We start from the raw sequence: 10000 nt of genomic DNA on the forward strand, positions 1-10000 counted from the left end.
GATCAGCCCAAAGTTATTCAGAGTCACCAAGGCAAACGGACCGGACGAGCCGACCGATTGGTTTTGATCTAATAAAAGCGTCCCTTCCATCTCTGGTCGGGACTCTGTTTTTTTTTTTTTTTTTTTTTTTTTTTTTTTTTTTTTTTTTTTTTTTTTTTTTTTTTTTTAAAAAAAAAAAAAAAACATCTTTATTAAATCCCAATATCATACATAATTAACCCACCACCTAAAAAACATTAGTGGGTCGAATTTTGCTATGAATTACATTTCAGCAGCATATACCTATATCTATTATATTCTATTACTATTATTAGCTACAGGAAGTTAGTTCAATCTACAGGTAACTACATTATCTACAGGTATCTATGTGGATTACTGTTAGGCTATCAACTCTAAGCTACTTTGCTACTGATATCTACATCCTGCAGCGTTACAGGTGTGCCAGTATATAATATAAACCTACTATTTTATGGCCATGCCCACCGAGCTAACCCCAGTGGGCGTGCCCCTGGCACCGGGCTGGCCTTCCGACAATCGCTGCAGGTCAAAAAACAGAACAAAAATTTCCTACACTCTACTCCTACAACCATAGTATATATTGTTATTATTTGTCGTAATTAGTGTGCTATAGTCTAGTCGGTATGGTCACACCCTCCCCCTAATCCTGGATGCGTCGGATCCCAATCGTTGTTGACGATCGGCCAGTACGCACCCCGGCGGAATGGGATGATGCGGTATGTCTAGAGAAATTGTGATCCTACCTACTCAATCTCCCTTCTGTATTCCCTTAGGACCTTGGCGGAAACCTCGCTAGCCAGTTTATCAATGATAGTGAAGGTGGTAGCGTCCCTAATGAGATGGAAGGTGTCTGTATTAGGTAGTGAATTTCGTAAATCCCGTGCTACGTCGTCGAAAAGCGGACACTCATAGACCACATGGTCCGGTGTGCCCAGTTCAGCACCACAGTCACACGATGGTGTCGCTCTTTTCCCGAACCGGCAAAGATATGCCGGGTACGGGCCATGCCCAGTGAGGAAGTGCAGCAGTCCCTTACTTGGCTGGAAGTGTTTCATCTGTAGTCTTTCTTGTACATTTGGTAATAGTTGGTATGTTCTTCTTCCGGTCTCTTCCCCATCCCAAATTTCTTGCCAAAGTTCCATTCCCCTTCTTCTAATTGTAATTTTGTCCCCCACTCTGACTCCCATTATATCCATTGTTTTTTCTATTCTCCCCTTTTTTACCCAATACCATGCAGCCTGCTCCCTGATTTTTACATCAAGGGGGCATAGGCCCATGAGTACTAGTAATGCTCCCCCTGGAGATGTTCTATATGCCCCCACTGAACGAAGTATCATGTTTCGCTGCACCCTCCGCACGGCCATGGCAGGAACGACCCTCGTGAGCCTGTGGGCCCAGACCCCGGACCCGTAGCCCACGATGGAAACCAGGATGGTGTTATGATACAATTTGATGAGACTTGGTGGAAGATGAAAACGTCTATGGCCAATGCTGATGAGGTTATTCAGCACCTCTAAAGCCCTGTGTGTGGTTGCCTCGATATGCCTGCCGAAACTCCATTTTTCATCTAATATTAGCCCTAAGTATCTAGCTTCTCGACGACGTATAACTGGCGTGCCATCCATCCTAACTGTAGGGTTTCTGACCAATTGGCCCTTTAAGAGTAGATAAGTCGATTTGTTTGGTGCTATTTTTTTTTGCTTCGTTTTGTGGCACCATTGTGAAAGTTGTGTCATGGTTCTCTCTATCTTTGGTTCTAATTCCTCTCGGCTCCGGCCGCCAACCAACAGGAGGAGGTCATCCGCGTAAGCTATCACCTCTAGCACATCTGCACAGCTCTCCAAGGTCTCAAGAAGAGGCTCCATATTGACATCCCAAAAGAGTGGCCCCAGGACAGAGCCCTGTGGACACCCCTTTGTTATCTTTTTGCCCACTCTACCGCTAGGGGATGATAGCCAGACCTCCCTGTCCTCACAATAGCTCCTAAGACAGCCATATAGCGGCCCTGGGCACTCCTTCTCTCGCAAGCGAGAGAAAAGCGAAGGCCACCACAGGTTGTCAAAGGCGCCACTGATGTCCACCATGATGCCAACTATATACTTATGTGTGGATGACCCGCAGACCTCAGCCGCCATGGCGATTGCGTCAGACGCAGAACGCCCCGGCCTAAAGCCGAACTGCCTGCTGCTCATTCCACAAAGTACTCGGTGTGCCATCAGCCTGTCAGCCAGCAGCCTCTCTAGCAATTTTCCCAACAGATCCAACAGACAAATGGGTCTGTAGGACTTGACCTCCTTTGGGTCCTTATCCAGTCCCTTTTTTATAATTACTACATTTGCTTGTTTCCAGATGGTAGGAAACCTTTTGAGGCTTAGGGCCTCATTGTAGATTCTTGCCAGAGGTGCTACCAGTTGAGGAGCGAGGTATTGTACCACCTCCGCTATAATGCCGTCTGGTCCTGGGGCCTTTCCTCTCTTAAGTGCTTTAATGTGCTCCGCCACCTCGTTCTCCGAAAAAGGGTACACCAAGGTGTTGTTTTGGTACTCTTCTACCTGGGCTTGCCTAATTAGGCCTTGTTCTTCTGTGTCCTCATTTTCCACATCATCCGGAAGTAGGGACCGGAGAAGGACTTCAGCAGTTTCCTGCCATGTCCCAGTCATCCGATTCCCATCCCGGATGGTAGATAGTACCATAGGTGACCTAATTTTTTCCCTGACTATTTTATATGGAATGCCCCAGGGATCTATAGCCAATTGGCTTTGGACGTACTTCTCCCAACTTACCAGCCTTACCCTTTTGAGCTCCCTCTGGAACTCCTCCTTGGCATTCCTATAGACTTCCAGCCATCTCTGTTTTTCTTCCCAGACGACACTTCGCTGATAGTACCTCCTCGCCCTCCTAACCGACTGACGCAACTGCCCTAGTTCAGCTGACCATGGTGCCGGGGAGGCCGCGACTGCCCTCCTCCTAGTTGGTACTGCAGCCTTTACCGCTCTTGTGATGGCACTAACCAGCTCCACAGCATGCCTGTCGACGTCTTCATCACCCTCCGGCCATATCGGTAGAACAAACTCTCTTGCAAGGCGCTCCCAATCAGTTTTATTATAGTTTAGCTGAAACTCCCACCCTATGTCCCAGTGGCATTCCCTATCTGTGAGCTCAAACGTTATTAAATTATGGTCACTCGTTGTTATTTGGTCTCTTACTTTCCAATTATTCAAATGCCCAGCAAAGTTAGGTGATACTAATGTTATGTCTATGTTAGTTCCTCCTCCTCCACCGCCTGTGTAGGTGGGGGGATTCCCAGCTCTATTAGCGACCAAGTATTGTAGTGACATTATTGTCTCCTCCATCTTCTCCCCTCTGCCGTCCCGGGTGCCACTGTACCACAGGGGGGATTTCGCATTGACATCTGCCACCACCACTATCTTTCTACCTCTTAACGCTGCTGTTACTCTTGATAGATGGTCTAAATAGGCCTCGATGTCCTCGCCATATTGGAAGTACATATTAACTAAGTGAATGACCCCGACTGGAGTCTGGAGTTCAGTCACAATACAGTGTTCGTTTGAGAAATGAGCCAACACTGTGACTCGTATGGCTTTATTTAAGACTATAGTGGTGGCTTTAGGATCATCTCCAAAAGATACTATTTGCCAGCTGACACTGGCGAAAGCTATGTTCCCCGCAAGAGAGTATGGCTCCTGCAGACAGAGTACATCAAGACTCATCTCCTCCACCACCCTCCGTAGCTCCTGCATGACCAATCGGCTGTTATGTGCATTAAGTTGTCCTATTTGTAACTTAATCATCATGGGAAGTACGTGTGTACGTATTGTTCTGGAAAGGTCTTTCTCCAGTCAAAAGCTATCCTTCCATTGGCTAGAACAGCCTGCTTATAAATTTCATCTAAATCGAATTTTTCGTTCCTCCTTTGGAAAACCTTCTGAACAAGGTCACGCAGGGCGCCGAAGTCAGTGGGGAGATTCATGGTCTTTAACTGTATCCTATCAACAGCCTCCATGGCCGAGAAGGTGACTTTACGTCCGTACTGGTGTCCCACCCTCACTATATGCCTTAATGCTGTGGTCAGGACAGCCGGCTCCTCCAGACGCGAAAGTTGCAAAGCGTGTTCTAAATTTGGGTAGATCCTGATGGGGTCCACCTCTAAACGTTTAACTAACGGTTGGTCACAGGTATGGGTAACTACTGTACTACTAATTGCATTGACTTGGACTGGTCCTACAGATGTGAAGTTACTTTTAGTTTGGCCCGCTATTGCAGGACGCCTGACTGTGGGTGCCCGATCTTCTGGCGGTCTCGAGTTCCGGGGGGAGGGGAGAGCGATTGCTTCCCTTTCACACGGATCTGTCTGGATGGATACATCTACCATTTTTTCTGCTTTTCTTTCTTTAATGAAGGTTAAAAATTGCCTGAATTTGACAGCCCTGGCCGCGTCCCTGCGCCTCTTCCCCGGAGACTTCCTTTTAGGCATCCTGCGCACAACTGCGGTTTCAGCCATAGTCAATCCTTGAAATTAACCTTTGCTCCAGCATCCTGTAAGTTGGGCAATTCCTACCTGAGGCATTGCAGTTCTTCTTGCCTCTCTTTGTACATGGGATACAGATTCCGGATTTTGTACAATTTTTTCTAATGTGATCTTCCGCTCCACATCTGGAGCAAGCCGGCTTCCTGTCACAGTACTTGTGGATATGATCTAAATCTCCACAATTGTGGCAGCGAGGCACCACCAAGTAGTCCCTAACGTTAATAGCATGAAACCCAACATATATCCTTCCCATAGATGTAAGCTTTTTCCACATAGATCCTGTAACTTCTGCTACGTGATGTACTGTCTGCCTGTCTCGTGGTCCTGTCTTAAATTTTAATTTGAATTCATTTGTAAATTGTTCATTAGTCATGTCATCGAAATTCTGATTCTTTATCGTATTACACAGTTCATTGTTATCCATCGTAACCGGTACATCGTACATTATTACGAGTGGATTCCTTTTCTTTGGGGGTTCACACTTGACTGCCTTGCACAAATTTTGATTATTAAGAATTTTATTTTTATCTTCTTCAGTCGCCACGTCCACAATCACTACATTTTTAGTTGCCCTTACTTTATTAACTTTTATCTTATCCTTTACTGGGTTAATAACAGTCGTAAAAATCTCCTGAACCTTCTTTGTATCTTGGCCAGGCAGGGGTCTTAAAAAGACCGCCGTGTCTGGCTTTTGTGCCACTTTCGCTATCGTCTCTCTCGTTGTCTGGGACTTGGGTGCAGCCTGAGCTACTACACCTGCCCATGTCCTAGCCGGTTGTCTCCTAAGGGTGAAGTTTTCCCGTTGCAGCTCCACCACTCGCCCCTCAAGCCTTGCATGAGCAATCGCCCAGGAGGCAAGTTCATTTTTTATGGCCAAGATCGCGGTTTGACTGATCTTACCATTCTTTACGTTGGACTCCAACAGCTGTGTAATTCTGTTGTGTCTCTCCGTAACACTTTCGTCGATATCCTGCAGTTGCCCCGATGGGTCGGGAACAGAAAGCATCGAAGCTCTCGCGGAAGCACACGATTCACTTGTCTCAGGTTCAGCCATGATTGACAAGTGAAGAAAAAAGGGGTTGGGAGCCCGTCTCTAACCCCGGACCGGCTCCTCTGGCATGGGGGGGGACTAAGATGCAGCTCGCCCACCAACCTTGTCCCTAGGCCAAGGGCACCTCTGAGCCGCCGAGTTCAGCACACCGTTGCCAGTGTCCTGGTCCCCTTCAGTGGCCCCGTCACCGACGATTTCTCCCAGTGTTCCTCGGCAAGTGCACCCCGCACTCCGGAGAAGCGGATGCACTTCTCGCCCTTCGCCGCCTACTAGCCCGAGCTCCCACCTACAGGCCAAGGACCCGCTCCTACTCAGGTGGCGGGCCGGTCACCCAGTCGTTCGGCGGTCTGGACCCAGCTAACCTGGCCCAGGCGATGTCACCACCCCCTGGGTTTGGCAGAACACGCCCCGGTTTACCACGGGCGCGGCGAAGTGCACTTGCCGACTCGCGCCGAGGTCCCACGCCGACAAACGACGTCGCTGGCATACAGAGCACCAGCTGGTCTTGTGCTCTGCGAGTTGAGGGACAGATGGTTAGTCCCTCAGACACAGCTCCCCCTGTGCCACGCACCCTTCGCTTTCGCCTTGGGTTGGGGGCGTTTAACGTCCTACCGTGACGGGAGTTTAACGTCCTTCCTTGACACAACGACAACCCTCACCGTTCCACAGCCCGGAGGTGTTATGAGAGTGATGATGTGATAAAATGATGGTATGGCCCGGGTCTTATGTTGTGGAGTTTGACATCATCGAGACGGTGCGGCACTCAAACCCGAGTTACGTTCCCCGGAGGGCCTCCACACGTACTGGGGGATCATGGCCGACCATGTCTCACCCACCGCTTTTGATAATTCACGGTGGGCCAGTGCGGTTCAGTGAGGATTGCACCCAGTTAAGGGCTAGCCGTTTAACGTCATGCATGGACGGCCCTTCCCGTGTTAGCTTCACCCCATCTAAGGGGGTTACTGAGCGCCGGGGCCACGTCAAGGCCACGGGATAGGACATTACGGTCCCCGCCCCACTCAGGTTCCTCTGAGCCACAGAGCACTTCAGACAGTCTGAAGATTTCCGGGAATCAGAGGGTCTCCTGGCGGTTTTAACCCAGTTTCGGAAGGCAACACACCTTCCCCGGGTGGCGCCACGCAGACCGCTTTCCCGTGCGTCGGGACTCTGTTTGCATGTATTAGCTCTAGAATTACCACAGTTATCCAAGTAACGTGGGTACGATCTAAGGAACCATAACTGATTTAATGAGCCATTCGCGGTTTCACCTTAATGCGGCTTGTACTGAGACATGCATGGCTTAATCTTTGAGACAAGCATATGACTACTGGCAGGATCAACCAGGGAGCTGCGTCAACTAGAGCTGAGCAGCCGGCCGCCCGGGAGTGTGTCCCGGGGGCCCGCGCGAACACGCAAGCGTCCGCTCAATTATTCTGCAAACAGGAGGAGGCTGAGCTCCCCTGCACAACACACCTCGAAACCCTCTCAGGTCCCGGCGGCGCGCAGCGCCGTCCTAAGTACTTGGTCGGGTTCGAGAGAGGCGCAATCGCCCGGAGTTAGGCGAGTAGACGCTTTAGGTGCGACCACCCGTGCTCCCAACTGAGCTTGCCGCTGCCGACAGAGGCCCGGGAGCGTGCTGTCGTGGCATTGCCGGCGGGAGACAACACGCGCCACCTACGGTGACCGGCAGCTCCAACGCCAGCGCCACAGAAGGACAAAAGCCCCACTTGGGTGCCGAAGCGAACTCTCCCAGCACAGCGCACGCGCCAACACGTCCGCACAGCTGCGATACAAACCACCTGCGAGAACCGCTGGGGCGACCGAGCAGCAGACGGCGTCGCGGCGCCGAGCGCCGGGCGGCGGCGCATCCTCAGCGCACAAAGTCCTCAATCGGACCAGCACACTGCAGATGGCCACCGCGCTTCGCACCGGGCCCGCGAGGACCTACTTTGGCCGCAAGGCGCCGCGAGCAGGGGGCGCCGGCGCGCAGCTGCGCCGCCTGCCGCGTCCGTCGGCCGGCGCGCCTGCCACTGGCCGCCCCCACCAGCCGGCTGTGGCGCGTGCGCCCACGCACCGCGCTGCCAGCACGCCGGGCGGCCCCCCCTCACCGGCCGGGGACGGTCCCACCCAGCCACCGCCGCGTATCGCCTCACACCCAGATCCCCTTTCACGTTCGTGGGCATGGTGGGTCCCCTTTCACGTTCGTGGGCATGGTGGGTCTCCCTGAAACAACCGGTTAATAGCTCGACCGATCGTCGCCAACACTGATTCACCTCTAGCGAGAACAACCGCACCACAACGGGTTACCAGTTGTTCATTTGCGTAACGTCACCAGCAAACGTACACGTCCATCGCCATTTGCAACGAGTATTGCATGCCTGTGTCAGGTGTCACAACACACTACGTCTGCCCACATAGACGCAACAACATGTGCACGCCTAGAGAACACGTGGAAGGTAGACCCCGTACGTATGCGGTGTCCATTGCGCGAACGACTGTCAGCCCGCCTCTGCAGCATGTCGCAGATGTGGAACGCGGTGCAACATGCTATCACGGTGTGTGAGAAGAGACGACTACGTCCGAATACACGCTCCACTACATCAACAGACTGCTCATGCTGATCGCCATCCAGGGCGTCCGTTCCTCCCACACGTCTGTATGGCGTACCACACTGCAATCCAGCTCTTATAGGGAGACGACACGTAGCTGCGTGCACAATATTTGGACTGTATGGTCCGCCGTTGCTAGGCGCAGTCGTCATACGGTCACATGTGCCACGATGTATCATTCAGTACATACGGACCAATGTGCAGTACAGTTTGTGGGTTTTGCGTACATCGGCGGACAGGTGACAGGCCGTACCACAACGTAGGCTGAGTACGTCGGCATGCGAAGGGCATTGAACATGCAAACTTCTCACCGACCAGCTTGCGAAGGCAGGGGGGAAGGGGGGGGGGGGCGGCATGTACGTCCTGCTGCTATCCACACTACAGTGTATAGCAGGAGCATGTGGAAAGTCAGCAACACCTGCAAGGTGTTTAACATGACGCGATACACAGGGGACCGGGCAGTGCGAGTAGGGAACTATATTGCGAGGGTTGCGGTTAGGCAACACTACACCAATTTAACGGGTTGCATAACAATTACAGAGCAGGTTCAGCGACAACGTGCGTCAGGTTAAGGCGCAATATAGTTTAGGTTACGGCGCACTTTAGGTTAGGTTAAGGCACATTATAGGTTAGGTTAAGGCACATTATAGGTTAGGTTAAGGCACAACATGGGTTAGGTTAAGGCACAACATGGGTTAGGTTAAGGCACAACATGGGTTAGGTTAAGGCACAACATGGGTTAGGTTAAGGCACAACATGGGTTAGGTTAAGGCACAACATGGGTTAGGTTAAGGCACAACATGGGTTACGTTAAGGCACAACATGGGTTACGTTAAGGCACAACATGGGTTAGGTTAAGGCACAACATGGGTTAGGTTAAGGCACAACATGGGTTAGGTTAAGGCACAACATGGGTTAGGTTAAGGCACAACATGGGTTACGTTAAGGCACAACATGGGTTACGTTAAGGCACAACATGGGTTACGTTAAGGCACAACATGGGTTACGTTAAGGCACAACATGGGTTACGTTAAGGCACAACATGGGTTACGTTAAGGCACAACATGGGTTACGTTAAGGCACAACATGGGTTACGTTAAGGCACAAATTAGGTTAGGTTAAGGCACAAATTAGGTTAGGTTAAGGCGCAACGTAGGTTAGGTTAAGGCACAACGTAGGTTAGGTTAAGGCACAACGTAGGTTAGGTTAAGGCACAACGTAGGTTAGGTTAAGGCACAACGTAGGTTAGGTTAAGGCACAACGTAGGTTAGGTTAAGGCACAACGTAGGTTAGGTTAAGGCACAACGTAGGTTAGGTTAAGGCACAACGTAGGTTAGGTTAAGGCACAACGTAGGTTAGGTTAAGGCACAACGTAGGTTAGGTTAAGGCACAACGTAGGTTAGGTTAAGGCACAACGTAGGTTAGGTTAAGGCACGATATAGGTTAGGTTAAGGTACGATATAGGTTAGGTTAAGGTACGATATAGGTTAGGTTAAGGTACGATATAGGTTAGGTTAAGGTACGATATACGTTAGGTTAAGGTACGATATAGGTTAGGTTAAGGTACGATATAGGTTAGGTTAAGGTACGATATACGTTAGGTTAAGGTACGATATAGGTTAGGTTAAGGTACGATATAGGTTAGGTTAAGGTACGATATAGGTTAGGTTAAGGTACGATATAGGTTAGGTTAAGGTACAATATAGCTTAGGTTCAGATACACATTGTTGTAGGGAAAGGTGTATTTGGGGGGGGGGGGGCGGCAGGTTCGTT

The sequence above is a fragment of the Schistocerca serialis genome, unplaced genomic scaffold (assembly GCF_023864345.2).
Source record: "Schistocerca serialis cubense isolate TAMUIC-IGC-003099 unplaced genomic scaffold, iqSchSeri2.2 HiC_scaffold_1225, whole genome shotgun sequence".
Taxonomy (NCBI): Eukaryota; Metazoa; Arthropoda; class Insecta; order Orthoptera; family Acrididae; genus Schistocerca; species Schistocerca serialis.